This window comes from Panulirus ornatus, chromosome 17, assembly GCF_036320965.1.
Source record: "Panulirus ornatus isolate Po-2019 chromosome 17, ASM3632096v1, whole genome shotgun sequence".
Classification (NCBI taxonomy): Eukaryota; Metazoa; Arthropoda; class Malacostraca; order Decapoda; family Palinuridae; genus Panulirus; species Panulirus ornatus.
This window is the reverse complement of record NC_092240.1, coordinates 24,596,946-24,618,090: the sequence shown is the minus strand read 5'-3', so window position 1 is coordinate 24,618,090 and position 21,145 is coordinate 24,596,946. Positions and strand designations below refer to the sequence as shown.

General features: G+C 40.6%; 2 protein-coding genes across 6 annotated transcripts in view; one reads left to right on the top strand and one right to left on the bottom strand.

Moving 5' to 3' along the window:
* The window catches only part of LOC139754641 (transmembrane ascorbate-dependent reductase CYB561-like), a 316,316-nt gene that overhangs the window by 47,116 nt on the left and 248,055 nt on the right, over positions 1-21,145 (top strand). The window lies entirely within an intron of this gene.
* Positions 1-21,145, bottom strand: part of LOC139754642 (uncharacterized) — a 57,317-nt gene that overhangs the window by 35,133 nt on the left and 1,039 nt on the right. The window lies entirely within an intron of this gene.

Here is a 21,145-nt window from a genome sequence, read left to right as displayed (position 1 = left end):
GAAACGCTCCGATCATCGGCGTTAATTTCCAGCACATTTTCTTCCGCTGATGCGAGATACTAAAAGGCACAATTGAAGTTAATTATAGATGATTTTTTTTAAAAAACTGGGATGATTTTTGAATGTATAAGTATACAGTGTTCAGAGATAATCTTGAAATTCTTTATAGGTCCAGGTTTTCCGTCACTGGTATCGACATTCTGGCAGACGGAGCTCAGAGATATTGTGTGGGAATAACAAAGTGGTTGGTTGTGGCGGGTCGTCAGGTGAGTGTGTCCCTCGGAGGCACTGCCGTCCGATAGCCTGACAGACGCAAAGACTATATCTTTGTGACAGACAGAGGCTGCGGCGGACGGCTTTGGGAGCGGTGGGCCCAAGAAGACGTTATGGAGGTGGAGGTGGTGGTGGGGCGTTGCTAGTGATGCTGGTACCGGGAAATTGTGCTGTTGCCGGCCATAGGGTTATTGTTAGCCTGCCAGTTGTTTCTACATTTCGCTGGTAGCGATGTTTAAGCTCCTTCGAGAGCTGCCAGTGATTCTGGTATTATTTCAGTGCTGCAGCTAGTTTGGTTCCTGTCAGACACGTTGGTAGTAATTAGGATGCTTAAGTGATGGTACTAGACTGGGTGTTGTAAGCAATACTGTCGTTAGTTAGGACGCTACTCATGCTGATGGTGGTCGAATGATACTTATGCTGGTGCTAATTAAGGTGACTAGTACTTCTTAACAAGGATACTGATGATGACAGCTCTAGCTAGGCTGTTAATGAGGCTATTAATTGATATAGTCGCTCGTTAGGATGATGTAAGCGACGGTGGTGATGTTTACAAGTGTGGTTGTGATAAGTAATTTTCGTGTTAATTAGGTTGTAGTGACGCTGGTGGTAGATAGGTTGCAGTTAGTGAAGCTGACGCTAGTTAGGTTGGTGATAGTGATACTGGGGTGACATTTGTGTGATGCTAGAGAGGCTGAAGCTGTATTGGAAAGTGTTAGTAACAAGTGCAGTTTTTGCTGAGGGTTGAGCCTTGGAACCTGGCTCCAGCTGGGGGTGTTCATGTTGTCGTCCAGGAAGCGTACGGCGACTATAGCGCTCGGGTGTTGGTTGCACAGATGCGGTTTTTCTTGTTTGTGCTGGTCATGACGCCTTGCCCAGCTGAATCCGTTTATGGATGGTACATATTGCGCTTGTTCATTTGGAAATTACTTATTGAAATAGCCTAGGATAGGTCCCGCATAGGTTTTAAGTACAAGTGATGGTAGGAGAGGTGGCATTGAGTAAGCCTAGCCTAGGCCGCTTGGATGTAAATACGTTATGGTAGAAGAGTTGACATGACCACATAAGGTGATATTCTATCGTTACACAATTGATTTTTTTTTTTCCCAGCATGAGCAGCTAATTAAACACTAGTCATTAGTTTTGGTGATATTAAGCATGTTGGTAAATAGTAACCCAGTTGACGATTTTTTAGGTAAAGGTCACAATTTTCCGTTTTGCATTTTTAAAGGTGTAAATTATTGTTTCTTGAAATGTTTTTAAACGAACTTAAAAGGCATACATTTTATATTATTATTATTATTATTTTATTATTATTATTATTATTATTTTATTATTATTATTATTATTATTATTGGATGTTTGTACTTCTATTATGTACAGTCTAAATTCATAACTCAGGTTGTTAGTGGATGATGAAACATATGGACGGAAGTAGTAGGGTAGCGATAGTTGTAGGGAGGGTAGCTTTAGGGTAGCCTGGCTCTTCGTGTCTTACCAGTAAACGTCGTTATGAGTTAGGTACGGCGACTTACATGAATTTTTCGATTTTTTTTATTCATTCAGGTGCTGGAGATTGGAGACTAAGCAACTCGGGACGCAGGTAATTAGGTCGCCCTTGTCTACGGATATCTCTGGAAATCAAATTTTTAAAAACAATATGCTCACGGTGGGTCGAATGTGAAGAGACGAAGGCTATAGCGTGGAATTAGAGAATACATGGAAAAAAGGGCATAGCGTAGTGTATGAGGTTACAGTGATTGTCTTTGTAGCAGTCCAAAATTTAGCTAGGCTGGTTAGCTTCTGGTGAAAGAGTGGACCATTAAAGAGATAAGTAGAGATACGGGGAGAGTGCCTTCCTCTTTGAAAACTTACAGCACCAATGACCAAGTTACAGCTGAAGGGACACACTGAGTTGGTAGTTATTGATTTCCTTTGGTGATGGCAGCTCCGTCTGTGGCTGTGATGGGGAGTCTGCCCGCCTAGGGTGGGTAGGGTTAGGTTAGGTTAGGATAGGTTGAAGAAGATTTGGTGTTGAAGATACGTTGCCTTGCCCGAGGCCGTAATGAAAATTAATACTGGTGATCAGTTATTAATTATTTGCGGTGAAATTACTATTATTTCAATACAAAAGGGGAGCGTTTTTAGAAAAGAACAGTTGTCATTATCTGGTATCTGTTTAAAAACCACAGTACTCTATGTTGGCTTCATGAAGATTGGGATTGATAGGTTACGGAGTCATTCAAAGCCCATGTCTGTTGTAATGTAAACAGAGGGATGTTCTCATCTCATCCACGTGTTTATATGTCACTGGATATGGTGTTAGTATGTGGTTATAAATCCCGAAAAGCGCAAGTAATCAGAGTGTTAGGCTATAAATCCAGCATCATTACCCATACTTATCAAAATATTGTATATAATTTAGTTAAAATGATTTAACGTAAACTATGTAATCTGGAAATTATCCTTACGTAAGCCAACGGAACAGATAATCTGGACGGGCTGTCACTGTCTGCCTGAACCCCGTGTGTATTAAACTGATGAGCGCTGAAACATTATGATGAAAATATCTAGAGATAGTTTAGGTGTGTTGCATCCAAACGCTATAGTCATGAGGTACAATAAAGGGAAGATGCTTTGGACCTATACCCCACATATGGAGATCAGAAATAGAAAATATAACATCGTTTCTATGGTCAGCGACGTCCGTAGATACGCAAGTTAGAGCGAGGCGGCAGCGGGCGGCGATGATGAGGCTACACCGCTGCGGAAGTTGTTTTCGCGGTGGTCGACCTGGTGTCACGACATAGAGGATACAGGAAATTATGCGGTACGTGAAGAAGGATATGCTCAAGAGGGACGTTACTAGAGCTTGTAGTGTTACCTAGATGTGGGAAGGCTAATAAGTAGCGGGGCATCTACTGTGACAAGGTCGAGGAGGGCGAGAAAGGCACCAGAGTCGGAACAGGGTAGCAGAGTGAGGCGTTGCTTGTGTTTGGACGTGAATACTTCCTTCTTGACCGGTAGCTTCATCTAGAGATTGAGTCCTGTTTGTCAGTATACTATAGATGACCAGGTAAGGTTAGGAAAGAATAAACACCTCAAAGTTTTTCTAAAAAAGTAAGAGAATAAGGCAAATTTAGAAACGATAGGCATCAAGAGCGCTACCGGACAACCTGTTTCTGGTTTAGGTTTATCGAATTTAGCCGTCGATTAGTGATGTGATTGTTGATTGTCAAAGTATGATGTGTAAGGACTGTCAGCATTTTATTTTGTTTTCGTAGGAGGTCGCTTCGAAGTACGGCAGTGCTGTCCAGTCTGATCGCATGTTTATTGTTGCTTTTTTTACTCACTGAGCACAACAGTATAGTCCTGGATCACGACGGTACGGCCCCCAGAGCACGGCAGTCGTATCGTCGTACTCACGATTTATACCGTCGTGCTTAAGATGGGTAATGCAAGTTGGGTGGGGAGCGGAGGGAGGTGTAGGTAGTGTGCGGCCGATGTGACGAGTCCTCTAGCTAGAAATTAGTCAGATTTGTGCACATTAGGTGAGATACGTGTAGAACCCGTCAGAGTATTATTACCGAGGAGAATGATTTAGAAGCTTTCATTACAGTAACAAAGATGTCCTGCCGGAAATGAAAACTTGAATGTCAGGTAATGTGTTAGCTAGTACGATGAACGCCAATGAGAGAAAAAAGGAAAATGAACTGATTCTGGTACAGATATATGTTAAAGCAATATATATGTATATATATATATGTATATATATATATATATATATATATATATATATATATATATATAATTTTATTTTCATTTTATTATACTTGATTGCCGTTTCCCACATCAGCGAGGGCCCATTCACCCATGGACACACACACACACACACATATACATATATATATATATATATATATATATATATATATATATATATATATATATATATTTCCATACTATTCGCCATTTCCCGCGTTAGGCCTATCCCTGTCCTGTATGTTCAGGCCTGTTTCACTCCATCGTTCCATCGTCTCCTCGATCTTTTCCCTCTAGTTACCTCCATTCCTGACATGTAGATCCTCTTAGCCAGTCTTTTTGCTCATCCTTTCTATATGTTCGAACCTTTTCAACACACTTTGATCAGTTCTCTTAGTCATAGTGCGCTCACTACCACAGTGTCAATTCCTCCACACACCACTCGCCTCGCACTACATAGTTTTCCCTGGCACTTCACTTCCAACGCGCCCACCCTCCTCCATTCCTTTGCATTCAGGACCATAGACTGCCATCCGTATAACACTGACCACTTCTTCCACACACTCGTTGATGCAGCCACGACCATAGCTCCGGCTCCTGATCTGGGACTCACTTCACCTCCCATGGCTCCATCCGCTGCCATGGTCACTCCCAGGTGCGTAACTCACTCCTACATCCTTCAGATCCTCCGCATTCAAATCTATACCATCCCGTCTTTCGCCCCTGTTATACTTCATTTCTGTTCTTTTGTACACATTAACTCGACTTATTCCTCTCAAACATTCGCCCAAACTTAGACACCAGCTTCTGTAGTTTCTATGACGTGTCGTCTGCAAGCAGTAACTGACCCACCTCCCAGGCTGAGCCCCCCTCCCTGAACATACTCATTCTAAGACCCTCGCATTCACCTCCTTCACCCTCCCGTCCATGAACATATTAAACAACGATGGTGACACACACTCTTGACGTAGACCGTGACACACACACTTGACGTAGACCGGACTCATATAGATATAATCACGTACACGTCTTACCCTGCTTGTAGCGTCCCCTCGCTACATTTTAGTAGCTTTCTTCCCACACCATGTCTTCACAACGCCTTCCACAAGACATCTTTATCAGCCTTACCATACTATTGCTCTAAGTCTATAAATACCACGTACAAATCTTTCTCTCCAAGCATTTCTCACGCAAGTCCAAAGCAAACACCGGGTCAACACCTCTACTTCTCCTTCCTTGCTTGCTACCTACCTCCCTCTCAACCACCTCTCCCCCATACACCTTACTAAGTATACATAACAGACGTACACCTCTGTTATTCGCGCATTCACTTTTGTCACCATTGCCTTTATATAAGGGCACTACACAGGCATTCTGCCAGTCTTCAGGAACTTTTTGTGTCATACATATGTATATAGGTATGGGACACAGAATATTATAGAATTGGAGGTTTCGTTGTTGAAATATGACTGGTCGGACGGAAGAATGGATTTGTACAGTACTGTAGAAAATGTACCGTGTACAACTTGTATGTAAAAGACATGATTTTTCGGTAAATAACTTTAGTTCCTGGGTTGGCCGGAAGGGGAACGAATCTCCAGACAAGATATATCTAAGTATCGAGATATTCGTGTTATCAGTGCCAGTGATTGGTTGTTATAAAAAAATATGGATTTTTTTTTTTTTTTTGTGTGTGTGTGTGTAGTTTTGCGAGAGACGTACTCACTATGGCTTATGTGTTGCGCTGTCGTTGGGACGGTGAGCAGACCTGGGCGGAGCCAGGCCGTACGGAGTTTAGGCTGTAGTGGCCATTAAGAAGCAAGCTAGGTTGTTGAGGGTGTTATTATAAGGGCTGGGGAGAGGTCAGTATGACGGGCCCACAGAACACACACGCACATTCTCCACATCACACAGGGTGTAGTAGGACGTAGGTTTACTTTTTTTTATTAGTTTAATTTAAAGACAAAAAAATATTTATTTGGAAGCTGTTATTACTTGGATTAAACATGACGAGGCTACAGATACCAGATCACCGTACTCCATGTGGACTTGATTTTTTTTCCAAAATGGAAAGAATAAAAGCTTGCCAAGACATCCGTCACTGATCAAAAGCAAAATGTTAACTAGTCTTAAATGCATTGACTGTACGCTGCTGGCATGTTCATGTTAGGGAAGTACGCGTGCTGCATTGGCTGATGTGTACGGCTGAACACGACGCTTAACACCGTACCGTCAGTAAATCCTTCAGATCTAAACGTTTGTCCGGACTGACGAGTTATTGACTGACGTATGGCATTTACTGTCTTGCTCAGAGATTAACATCGAGGAGATGAATGGCGTGAGAGCCACATATAAAGAGGAAAGTTTGGGCCGGCACAAGTCTTGGTTTGAGGCGCGAGTGTGTGATGCATAGCGGAGGTGTGGGCCTGCGAGGGATGAGGCTGTTCGTTGGGGATAGTGTAGAGCGTCGCTTATAATGGGTAAAGAGAAAACTTGGTCTGATTTAAGGCTCAGGACTGATGGGGGCCTGAAGTACTGGGGTCCTTAATGCCCCATTGGTTGATGTACTACTTTGCCTGTTGATTAGCGTTCATTGCTGAGTCATTTATGAGGATGTATGTGTTATTATACAGTATGTGTTATTATACTGTTTCATCATCTCGATGATAGAAAATACAAACGCTTGCAGCGCTCAGGAAGCTATACGCGTCCACCGTTTGGGACCACAGGCCATAAATTGTTGTGTGCGTCTATGTGCTGAGAGTGCAGGGCAGTTATAGTGGACCAGGGTTCACATACCCGTGTTTGATATATTAACGGAACATCGCTGGTGATGACAGTTTAGTGCCGTGAATCACGTTCAGAAGAGTCAAAATGTATTCACTTGTAGTCAAGTGCATCATCGTATAACTTAAACTAGACTATGATATTGACTGTGATCATATGAGATGCCACTCTCCTTCTGTACAAGTGCCTTCGCTATGTGAAGTACTAAAAACAACAGTGAAATATTGAGAGTACAGAGAATTCTTTCGAACCTAGCTCTTCCTTAACAGTAAACACTTCTCACATAAAGCTTGTTGCTTACTTCCAGATAACACCACAGTTGTCTGGTGAAATTAGCATCTTTAGGGTCATGCGATTGAAAAAATGGATATTTTTTTTTACCGTAAAGTTTGTCTATTGGGTCTACGATTTTTTTTTGTAAAGAAAGACGATGCCCGTAGTCATCAATTAGTGTGATGTACTTTTTATAGATTCTTTAATTAGAATATGATATTGTGATATCTGCAGAAGAGAAGGAACCTTACGAAGATTTTGACTTCTGGTCAAGGTGTGTGTGTGTTTTGATAAGGCTACCTCCCTAAGAACGACAGATCTTACAGAAAAGTTAAATGAAGTAATTATGACGGTTAAGAGCACGCTAGTGACTTTACCATCACCACATACATTCCTAGGCTGGGTCAGGTTGCTACCCTTGTAACTGTGGTCAGTACACATACGATACCAAGTTTATGTGACGTGAGGCCTGCCATCTCGAAGCTCCTAAAGTAGGTATGTAGGTGGCATCACTTGATAGTCACATGCCATTACCCTTGTAACTGTGGCCAGTACACATACGATACCAAGTTTATGTGACGTGAGGCCTGCCATCTCGAAGCTCCTAAAGTAGGTATGTAGGTGGCATCACTTGATAATCACATGCCTTATGGAGCGTGCCAGTTAGGTGGAAGTTAGGCTTTTGGGTCAAAAACATCAAGAAAATGTTTATTTATTTACTAATATAACTAATACAGCACGAGGGTATAATGTATATCATTTACAATTGCCTCTTTTGTGTGACTGCACTCTGGACAACCCTGATTTAGTTATTGTGAAAGACATGTCGATATCGTATGACGAATTCCTTAAATATCGGATGTAAAATTTTGATGATGTGTTTTTGGAAAGATTCACATGATCAGGAACTTGTAGATTTACTTGTAATTTAGGAATGTTATAGATATGAACATTGACTGTTGGTAGGGGCATAGTCGAAATATTAAGACAAAAAAAAAAAAGATTAATGTTAATACTGGACACTCCCGTACCACTTCAAGTGCCGTGTATGCGCTAAAATTTATGTACGATCATCCACTGTGATTGAAATGCCAATGCTAATGCTTTCCTATTATAGTTTTGCTTGTTGGTAGCAAACGACTGCTGGTAGCCAGTGTGTGTTGATATATGAATTACTAGATTGATTTGCATGATTCAAGTGAACTCAGCATTATGATGGATAACTTGAATTCCTTTGTTAAATCATGGGAGCACTTTGTGTGCTAGTGATCATTATATATATATATATATATATATATATATATATATATATATATATATATATATATATATATATATATATTTCTTTTAAACTATTCGCCATTTCCCGCGTTAGCGAGGTAGCGTTAAGAACAGAGGACTGGGCCTTTTTTGGAATATCCTCACCTGGCCCCTTCTGTTCCTTCTTTTGGGAAAGAAAAAAAAAAAATATATATATATATATATATATATATATATATATATTTTTTTTTTCTTTTTTTTCTTTTATACTATTCGCCATTTCCCGCGTTGGCGAGGTAGCGTTCAGAACAGAGGACTGAGCCTATGAGGGAAATCCTCACTTGGCACCCTTCTCTATTCTTTCTTTTAGAAAATTAAAAATGAGAGGGGAGGATTTCCAGCCTCCCGCTCCCTCCCCTTTTAGTCGCCCTCTATGACAGGCAAGGAATACATGGGAATTATTCTTTCTCCCCTATATATATATATATATATATATATATATATATATATATATATATATATATATATCTTTCTTTCATACTATTCGCCATTTCCCGCATTAGCGAGGTAGCGTTGAGAACAGAGGACTGGGCCCTTGAGGGAATATCCTCACCTGGGCCCCTTCTCTGTTCCCTCTTTTGGAAAAAAAAAAAAAAAAAAACAGATGACAGCCTGAGAGGGGAAAAATCTTCTCTTAGCTCCCTTCTGTGTTCCTTTTTTAGGAAAAACAAAACAGTACGGAAGGATTTTGCTTCCACCTTGCCCCGCTCCCTTCGCTTTTAGTCGCCTCCTACGACACGCAGTGAATACGTGGGCAGTATTCTTTCTTCCGTATCCCCATATATATATATATATATATATATATATATATATATATATATATATATATATATATATATATATATATATAAAGCGAGATATACATAAGTATACTTATGTAAGTAGGAGAGATGGCCAGAGAGCGTTATTGGATTACGTGTTAATTGACAGGCGCGCGAAAGAGAGACTTTTGGATGTTAATGTGCTGAGAGGTGCAACTGGAGGGATGTCTGATCATTACCTTGTGGAGGCTAAGGTGAAGATTTGTATGGGTTTTCAGAAAAGAAGAGTGAATGTTGGGGTGAAGAGGGTGGTGAGAGTAAGTGAGCTTGGGAAGGAGACTTGTGTGAGGAAGTACCAGGAGAGACTGAGTACATAATGGAAAAAGGTGAGAACAATGGAAGTAAGGGGAGTGGGGGAGGAATGGGATGTATTTAGGGAATCAGTGATGGATTGCGCAAAAGATGCTTGTGGCCTGAGAAGAGTGGGAGGTGGGTTGATTAGAAAGGGTAGTGAGTGGTGGGATGAAGAAGTGAGAGTATTAGTGAAAGAGAAGAGAGAGGCATTTGGACGATTTTTGCAGGGAAAAAATGATATTGAGTGGGAGACGTATAAAAGAAAGAGACAGGAGGTCAAGAGAAAGGTGCAAGAGGTGAAAAAAAGGGCAAATGTGAGTTGGGGTGAGAGAGTATCATTAAATTTTAGGGAGAATAAAAAGATGTTCTGGAAGGAGGTAAATAAAGTGCGTAAGACAAGGGAGCAAATGGGAACTTCAATGAAGGGCGCAAATGGGGAGGTGATAACAAGTAGTGGTGATGTGAGAAGGAGATGAAGTGAGTATTTTGAAGGTTTGTTGAATGTGTTTGATGATAGAGTGGCAGATATAGGGTGTTTTGGTCGAGGTGGTGTGCAAAGTGCGAGGGTTAGGGAAAATGAGTTGGTAAACAGAGAAGAGGTAGTAAAAGCTTTGCGGAAGATGAAAGCCGGCAAGGCAGCAGGTTTGGATGGTATTGCAGTGGAATTTATTAAAAAAGGGGGTGACTGTATTGTTGACTGGTTGGTAAGGTTATTTAATGTATGTATGACTCATGGTGAGGTGCCTGAGGATTGGCGGAATGCGTGCATAGTGCCATTGTACAAAGGCAAAGGGGATAAGAGTGAGTGCTCAAATTACAGAGGTATAAATTTGTTGAGTATTCCTGGCAAATTATATGGGAGGGTATTGATTGAGAGGGTGAAGGCATGTACAGAGCATCAGATTGGGGAAGAGCAGTGTGGTTTCAGAAGTGGTAGAGGATGTGTGGATCAGGTGTTTGCTTTGAAGAATGTATGTGAGAAATACTTAGAAAAGCAAATGGATTTGTATGTAGCATTTATGGATCTGGAGAAGGCATATGATAGAGTTGATAGAGATGCTCTGTGGAAGGTATTAAGAATATATGGTGTGGGAGGAAAGTTGTTAGAAGCAGTGAAAAGTTTTTATCGAGGATGTAAGGCATGTGTACGTGTAGGAAGAGAGGAAAGTGATTGGTTCTCAGTGAATGTAGGTTTGCGGCAGGGGTGTGTGATGTCTCCATGGTTGTTTAATTTATTTATGGATGGGGTTGTTAGGGAGGTGAATGCAAGAGTTTTGGAAAGAGGGGCAAGTATGAAGTCTGTTGGGGATGAGAGAGCTTGGGAAGTGAGTCAGTTGTTGTTCGCTGATGATACAGCGCTGGTGGCTGATTCATGTGAGAAACTGCAGAAGCTGGTGACTGAGTTTGGTAAAGTGTGTGAAAGAAGAAAGTTAAGAGTAAATGTGAATAAGAGCAAGGTTATTAGGTACAGTAGGGTTGAGGGTCAATTCAATTGGGAGGTGAGTTTGAATGGAGAAAAACTGGAGGAAGTGAAGTGTTTTAGATATCTGGGAGTGGATCTGGCAGCGGATGGAACCATGGAAGCGGAAGTGGATCATAGGGTGGGGGAGGGGGCGAAAATTCTGGGAGCCTTGAAGAATGTTTGGAAGTCGAGAACATTATCTCGGAAAGCAAAAATGGGTATGTTTGAAGGAATAGTGGTTCCAACAATGTTGTATGGTTGCGAGGCGTGGGCTATGGATAGAGTTGTGCGCAGGAGGATGGATGTGCTGGAAATGAGATGTTTGAGGACAATGTGTGATGTGAGGTGGTTTGATCGAGTAAGTAACGTAAGGGTAAGAGAGATGTGTGGAAATAAAAAGAGCGTGGTTGAGAGAGCAGAAGAGGGTGTTTTGAAGTGGTTTGGGCACATGGAGAGGATGAATGAGGAAAGATTGACCAAGAGGATATATGTGTCGGAGGTGGAGGGAACAAGGAGAAGAGGGAGACCAAATTGGAGGTGGAAAGATGGAGTGAAAAAGATTTTGTGTGATCGGGGCCTGAACATGCAGGAGGGTGAAAGGAGGGCAAGGAATAGAGTGAATTGGAGCGATGTGGTATACCGGGGTTGACGTGCTGTCAGTGGATTGAAGCAAGGCATGTGAAGCGTCTGGGGTAAACCATGGAAAGCTGTGTAGGTATGTATATTTGCGTGTGTGGACGTATGTATATACATGTGTATGGGGGGGGGGGGTTGGGCCATTTCTTTCGTCTGTTTCCTTGCGCTACCTCGCAAACGCGGGAGACAGCGACAAAGTATAATAAAAAAATGAAAAAATAATATATATATATATATATATATCACGTTTGCTATTTTTCGCATGAGCAAGGTAGACTCCAGAACATATGGCTGAGGCTTAGATGATAAAAGATACTCATTTGGCTCTGTCGTCCGTTCTTTATTTAGGAAAGCAGTTCAGGTGAGAAAAATTTGCAGCACCTCCCCTCCTGCCCGTTAGTCGACTTCTACGACACAAATAAGATACTTGGGTAGTATCTCTCTATATCCCTGGGGATGATATATATATATATATATATATATATATATATATATATATATATATATATATATATATATATCCCTGGGGATAGGGGAGAAAGAATACTTCTCACGTATTCCCTGCGTGTCGTAGAAGGCGACTAAAAGGGGAGGGAGCGGGGGTCCCTTAGCCTAGCGATTAGCATGCCTGCCTCTTGTACAAGGGGTCCCAGGTTCGATCCTGGCTGTTGGAGGTTTGTATGTTCTATGAAGGTGCGCGTTCATATACACTTTATTCGTATATATATATATATATATATATATATATATATATATATATATATATATATATATATATATATAGTGTGGTTGAGAGAGCAGAGAGGGTGTATTGAAATGGTTTGGTCACATGGAGAGAATGAGTGAGGAAAGATTGACCAAGAGGATATATGTGTCGGAAGTGGAGGGAACGAGAAGTGGGAGACCAAATTGGAGGTGGAAGGATGGAGTGAAAAAGATTTTGAGCGATCGGGACCTAAACACACCGGAGGGTGAAAGATGTGCAAGGAATAGAGTGAATTGGAACGATGTGGTATACCGGGGTCGACGTGATGTCAATAGATTGAACCAAGGCATGTGAAGCGTCTGGAGTAAACCATGGAAAGTTTTGTGGGGCCTGGATGTGAAAAGGAAGCTGTGGTTTTGGTGCATTACACATAACAGCTAGAGACTAAGTGTTAACGAATGTGGCCTTTGTTGTGTTTTCCTAGCGCTACCTCGCGCGCGCGCGGGGAGGAGGGTGCCATTTCAAGTGTGGTGGGGTGGCGACGATGGGGATGAATGCAGCAAGTATGAATATGTACATGTGTGTATATGTATATGTTTGTGTATGTATATGTATGTATATGTTGAAATGTATAGGTATGTATATGTGCGTGTGCGGCCGTTTATGTATATACATGTGTATGTGGGTGGGTTGGGCTATTCTATCTTGTTTCCTTGCGCTCCCTCGCTAACGCGTGAGACAGCGGCTAAGTATAATAATGTTAATGATTATATATACAAAGGCAAAGGGGACAAGAGTGAGTGCTCAAATTACAGAGTTATAAGTTTGTTGAGTGTTCCTGGTAAATTATATGGGAGGGTATTGATTGAGAGGGTGAAGGCATGTACAGAGCATCAGATTGGGGAAGAGCAGCGTGGTTTCAGAAGTGGTAGAGGATGTGTGGATCAGGTGTTTGCTTTGAAGAATGTATGTGAGAAATACTTAGAAAAGCAAATGGATTTGTATTTAGCATTTATAGATCTGGAGAATGCATATGATAGAGTTGATAGAGATGCTCTGTGGAAGGTATTAAGAATATATGGTGTGGGAGGAAAGTTGTTAGAAGCAGTGAAAAGTTCTTATCGAGGATGTAAGGCATGTGTACGTGTAGGAAGAGAGGAAAGTGATTGGTTCTCAGTGAATGTAGGTTTGCGGCAGGGGTGTGTGATGTCTCCATGGTTGTTTAATTTGTTTATGAATGGGGTTGTTAGGGAGGTGAATGCAAGAGTTTTGGAAAGAGGGGCAAGTATGCAATCTGTTGTGGATGAGAGAGCTTGGGAAGTGAGTCAGTTGTTGTTCGCTGATGATACAGCGCTGGTGGCTGATTCATGTGAGAAACTGCAGAAGCTGGTGACTGAGTTTGGTAAAGTGTGTGAAAGAAGAAAGTTGAGAGTAAGTGTGAATAAGAGCAAGGTTATTAGGTACAGTAGGGTTGAGGGTCAAGTCAATTGGGAGATAAGTTTGAATGGAGAAAAACTGGAGGAAGTAAAGTGTTTTAGATATCTGGCAGCGGATGGAACCATGGAAGTGGAAGTGAATCATAGGGTGGGGGAGGGGGCGAAAATTCTGGGAGCCTTGAAGAATGTTTGGAAGTCGAGAACATTATCTCGGAAAGCAAAAATGGGTATGTTTGAAGGAATAGTGGTTCCAACAATGTTGTATGGTTGCGAGGCGTGGGCTATGGATAGAGTTGTGCGCAGAAGGGTGGATGTTCTGGAAATGAGATGTTTGAGGACAATATGTGTTGTGAGGTGGTTTGATCGAGTAAGTAATGTAAGGGTAAGAGAGATGTGTGGAAATAAAAGGAGTGTGGTTGAGAGAGCAGAAGAGGGTGTTTTGAAATGGTTTGGTCACATGGAGAGAATGAGTGAGGAAAGATTGACCAAGAGGATATATGTGTCAGAGGTGCAGGGAACGAGGAGAAGTGGGAGACCAAATTGGAGGTGGAAAGATGGAGTGAAAAAAATTTTGAGTGATCGGGACCTGAACATGCAGGAGGGTGAAAGGCGTGCCAGGAATAGAGTGAATTGGAACGATGCGGTATACCGGGGTCGACGTGCTGTCAATGCATTGAACCAGGGCATGTGAAGCGTCTGGGGTAAACCATAGAAAGTTGTGTGGGGCCTGGATGTGGAAAGGGAGCTGTGGTTTCGGTGCATTATTACATGACAGCTAGAGACTGAATGTGAACGAATGGGGCCTTTGTTGTCTTTTCCTAGCGCTACCTCGCACACATGAGGGGGGGAGGGGGTTGTTATTCCATGTGTGGCGAGGTGGCGATGGGAATAAATAAAGGCAGACTATGAATTATGTACATGTGTGTATATGTATATGTCTGTGTGTGTATATATATGTATACATTGAGATTTATAGGTATGTATATTTGTGTGTGTGGACTTGTATGTATATACATGTGTAGGTGGGTGGGTTGGGCCATTCTTTCGTCTGTTTCCTTGCGCTACCTCGCTAACGCGGGAGACAATGACAAAGCAAAATATATATATATATATATATATATATATATATATATATATACTTAAGAATAATTGTCACGGGAGCTCCTTCGCCTAGGTTGCGTTACCTCTGATAGCACAGAAATGATATTTGGAGCAAGGAGTTCGAGGATACTTTTATACTATACTCCCTTTCGTCACCAGGCAATACTACATTACATCTTCGCCATATAGAACTGAATATTACTCCGGAGTATCACTACAGGTTCGGTGATTATATATATATATATATATATATATATATATATATATATATATATATATATATATATATATAATTTCCACGTAAGGATAACCGCACATCAGTAGGAGTGCTAATAGTTTGTGGACACATTGCAATATACTTCATGTTTCACAGAAGAAATCCACCGCATCAGCTGTATACAAAACACAAAGCTTCAACACCCAGCACAAACACACAGACCTGAGTGTAAACCCTCTCGCCACCATGACTGAGAACTGACAGAACCGTTAATGGTAGTGTTGGGGTGTGTGCTGGGAGGGGAGGTAGTTGGCTTGGGTAGCGAGATTGTGTGTTCATTTAATTTTCTTCCTGATATTTTGTCCTGTTGTTCATATTGATTTGGTTGATGATGGGATGTTACCAGAGTATGAGTAAAATTTGTTAATATTAGCGGTTAAGACAGTGACATTGCGAAGTTGCATGATTCGATGAAGCCGGGTGTCTCCGTGAATACGCGTCGTGTATTGTAATGTTTCAGTGAACTAACTCCTGCTGATGTGGTATTATCCTTACATGGAAATAAGTAAGTCAACATCAGGGACGGGTTGGGATAGGGGAAAAGAATACTGCCAATGTATTCCCTGGAAAGGATCACAGTTTAGCGTGTGATCAAGTATATTTCTGTGCGTCCACGGGGAAATGTAACGCAATAAGTCCCCAAGCGCACTTTTGTGTGATAATCACATCATCAAGGTAGATATAAGAGAGAAATATATATGTCAGTTATGAGATATACAACGCAGAGACGTAGCTAGGACGCCAATTGTTTAACAATATTTCTTTCTTATATCTCCCCTAATGATGTGATTATTACACGAAAGTGCATCTGGGAACTTATCGCGTTTCATTTCCCCGTGGACTCATACGAAAATACACACACACACACACACACACACACATATATATATATATATATATATATATATATATATATATATCCCTGGGGATAGGGGAGAAAGAATACTTCCCACGTATTCCCTGCGTGTCGTAGAAGGCGACTAAAAGGGGAGGGAGCGGGGGGCTGGAAATCCTCCCCTCTCATTATTTCTTTTTAATTTTCCAAAAGAAGGAATAGAGAAGGGGGCCAGGTGAGGATATTCCCTTAAAGGCCCAGTTCTCTGTTCTTAACGCTACCTCGATAACGCGGGAAATGGCGAATAGTTTGAAAGAAAAGAAAATATATATATATATATATATATATATATATATATATATATATATATATATATATATATATATATATATATATATATATATATGCATGCTATTTTGCGCGTGAGCCAGGTACTTCAAGAACAGATGACAGAGCCTTTGAGACGGGTACAATATCACTTAATAATTACAGAACGGATGATTTTTATACAGATAGCTTGACCTTGATGAGGACGCTGGAGCTTGTGATTTGGTTATTTTTTTTTAAATTCTACCGAAGCTAATTACCTTGGCCGCCTTCACGGGGAAGTGTCAGGAAAAGGCGAACAAGGGTCTCTACTTTTAGAACAGTCTTGAAATATGAATACCCCGAAGCTACTTGTCTGCCCCTTTTCCTATTAAAGATAACAGATCCTGATAACGAAATTTCTCTTATTAATGCATCCAGAATGTAGCTTCCTATCACAGTTTCCCATAGTAAGGACCACACGAAAGTGGCCCTAGTCAGACATCGGAACGCTAAACCATTAAACCGGACCATTCTGGCGCCTAGCGTTCATCTTCATCGCTCTCCACACATTGACCGGATCGGGCGGTGTGGTGGGTTCAGGCCGCGCTCTCTGTAATTGGCTGACGGGTACGTGGAAATGGATGCGACTCCTTTGTAGATTGAGTGCGTTTTATTTTTCCGCAGCGCAAGAAAAAAAATACTATGGGTATTGACTATATAACCTGGGTTCCTGCAGTTTGAAGGCTGTGCTACTATCATTAACAGGTAAATGGTAGCCTCATCTGCAGTGAAAAGTTACCAGACAAGATTGTACTTCTTTCCATCCAGGTGGTGACATAACCTCGGCGAAGGTAATATATATATATATATATATATATATATATATATATATATATATATATATATATATATATATATATATATTTTTTTTTCATACTATTCGCCATTTCCCGCGTTAGCGAGGTAGCGTTAAGAACAGAGGACTGGGCCTTTTTTGGAATATCCTCACCTGGCCCTCTTCTCTGTTCCTTCTTTTGGAAAATTAAAAAAAAAACGAGAGGGGAGGATTTCCAGCCACCCGTTCCCTCCCCTTTTAGTCGCCTTCTACGACACGCAGGGAGTACGTGGGAAGTATTCTTTCTCCCCTATCCCCCGGGATGTATATATATATATATATATATATATATATATATATATATATATATATATATATATTATAATCGCCGTCTTCCGTGTTAGCGAGGTAGCGTAAGGATACAGACGAAAGAATGGCCCATCCCACCCACATGCATATACGTAAACGCCCACACACGCACATATACATACCTATACATTTCAGCATATACATACATAGACATGTACATATTTATACTTGCTGCCTTCATCCATTCTCGTCGCCACCGCGCCACACATGTCCTTCAACCCAACTGAACCTAATGACTTTGCTCTTGTTCACATTTACTCTCAGCTTTCTTTCACACACTTTACCAAACTCAGTCACCAACTTCTGCAGTTTCTTACCCGAATCAGTCACCAGCGCTGTATCATCAGCGAGTAACAACTGACTCACTTCGCACGCCCCCTCATCCACAACAGACTGCATACTTGCCCCTCTGCAAAACTCTTGCATTCACCTCTATAACAACCCCGTCCATAAACAAATTAAACACCTTCCGCAAACCGACATTCGGTGGGATCCAATCACTTTCCTCTCTTCCTACTCGTACACATGCCTTATATCCTTGGTAAAAACTTTTCACTGCTTCTAACAACTTACCTCCCACACCATATACTCTTAATACCTTCCACAAAGCATTTCTATCAACCCTATCATATGCCTTCTCCAGATCCATAAATGCTACATACAAATCCATCTGTTTTTCTAAGTATTTCTCACATACATTCTTCAAAGCAAACACCTGATCCACACATTCTCTACCGCTTCGGAAACCACACTGCTCTTCCTCAATCTGATGCTCTGTACATGCCTTTACCCTCACAATCAATACCCTCCCATATAATTTTCCAGGAATACTAAAAAAAAAAAAAGAACATACCTCTGTAATTTGAAGACTCATCTTTAACCCCTTTGCCTTTGTACAATGGAAACTATGCATTCAGTCCGCCAATCCTGAAGCACTTCACTATGAACCATACATACACTGAATACCCTTACCAACCAATCAACAACACAGTCACCCCCTTTTTATGTATAAATTCCACTGCAATACTGTCCAAACCCGCCGCCTTGCCGGCTTTCATCTTCCGCAAAGCTTTCACTATCTTTTCTCTGTTTATCAAACCATTCTCCCTGACCCTCTCACTTCGCACACCACCTCGACCAAAACACCCTATATCTGCCAATTTATCATGAAACACATTCATCAAACCTTCAAACACTGCAACCCTATCCAAACCCGCCGCCTTGCCGGCTTTCATCTTCCGCAAAGCTTTCACTATCTTTTCTCTGTTTATCAAACCATTCTCCCTGACCCTCTCACTTCGCACACCACCTCGACCAAAACTCCCTATATCTGCCACTTTATCATCAGACACATTCAACAAACCTTCAAAATACTCACTCCATCTCCTCACTTCACCACTACTTATTATTACCTCCCCATTTGCCCCCTTCCCCGATGTTCCCATTTGTTCTCTTGTCTTACGCACTTTGTTTACCTCCTTTCAAAACATCTTTTTATTCTCCCTTAAATTTAATGATACTCTCTCGCTCCAACTTTCATTTGCCCTCTTTTTCACCTCTTGCACCTTTCTCTTGACCTTCTGCCGCTTTCTTTTGTACATCTCCAGGTCATTAGCACTATTTGACTGCAAAAATAGTCCACATGCCTCTATCTTCTCTTTCGCTAACAATCTTACTTCTTCATCCTATCACTCACTACCCTTTCTAATCTGCCCACCTCCCACCTTTCTCATTCTACAAGCGTCTTTTGCACAAGCCATCGTTGCTTCCCTAAATACATCCCATTCCTCACCCACTCCCCTTATGTCATTTGCTCTCACCTTTTTCCATTCTGCTCTCAATCTCTCCTGGTACTTCCTCACACGTCTCCTTTCCAAGCTGATTTACTCTCACCATTCTCTTCACCCCCAACATTCTCTTTTCTTTTCTGAATAAATATACGTATACATATATATATATATATATATATATATATATATATATATATATATATATATATATATATATATATGTATATATATATATATATATATATATATATATATATATATATATATATATATATATATATATATATATATATATATAACCCCAGAACCTCTTTCTTAAGGTTACTGCAGTCCAAGGTTATGTTACTTCTAGTAACAGGGAAATGTAGTCTTAGTGTGGGAAGTTGTCTGACGAGACTATGCTCCCGGTGAGACGTTACACCCGACAGCTAAAGATTAGATGTGAGCGGATATGGCCATTTTTCATCTGTACCTAGCGCTTCATCGCTAACGCAGGAAACGGCGATCAAGTATGAAAATGATAATGTTGATGATAATAATAGTAGTAATAATAATGATAATGATGATAATAATAATAATAATAATAATAATAATAATAATAATAATAATAATAATACCTTAGCTCGAAGTACAGAAAACTACCGAACTCAAAGTTACGTCGGATTTTCATCTTTAATGAAAAGAAAAATGGATAAAGATATAGATTATATAGAAATTTTTTTTTTTTTTTTTTTTTTTTTTTTTTTTTTTTCCAAAAGAGGGAACAGAGAAGGGGCCCAGGTGAGGATATTCCCTCAAGGGCCCAGTCCTCTGTTCTCAACGCTACCTCGCTAATGCGGGAAATGGCGAATAGTATGAAAGAAAAGAAAAGAAAGAAATTACGCGAAGATAAACGGGAAACAATGAAGCCAGCCCGTTTGACCGTGTCGACTGTCGGGCACATTACACACCGTGCATACACATGAAGGCCGGGGTTGCCTGCCCCCGCAGATACCGGCCACCTCCCTTGTTGCCGTGACTACAGTCATCATGAGAGAGACGGGCGACAATTTGTATGACTTTCCGTCTCGACATAATGTCTGTTAGCTTCTCCTCTTAACCTGATGCAACTTATGATAAGAATGAAAAGTATATACATCAAGCACCTAGAAACCACATATCCCTCTCTGTACAACTAAGGAAATACCATTATTTTCCTCATTATTATTATTTGAAATTTCATTTTATGTATTATTTTCTTTTGTGAAGTATTGATATTTCATGTGCAAGATTTTAAATTTAGTAAATCTTACGCTGGAGGCTCCAGTCACGGACGAAAATCCACGTCAAGGTCGAACCTTAATTGAAATAGAATAGAAAGAAACGGAAAAAAACGAGGAAAAACATTTACGAATTTTGGAGGAAGTGAAAGACTGGCCTTTAATATATATACATATATATATATATATATATATATATATATATATATATATATATATTCTAATGGACGATCGACGTCATGGTAGTCGTTGGATTTTTTCTCTTTTTTAAGTTTTTAACTTGAACTTAATCTTCCGTGTTCTAGTACTGCAGAACTCTTTGTTTATACTAACGTACATGCAGTAGCATACGTTGTATGCTACGTTTGGCCTTACAGTCATCTTTATTTATATTTTCAAAGTTATTTCAATATTTTCTTTAGTGCAGAATTCCTTTTTAAGACAAATAATTTCTACCATTTAGTAATGAAGATGTACTCACTAGTCTAATATTTGGCTACGATTTGAAAATTTCCCTCTTGTTGAAAACATAACACAGCTTGAGTGGTTATCGCTTGAGCTGAACGTTCGTCATGAAATATGAATTGACTGTCCGAACAT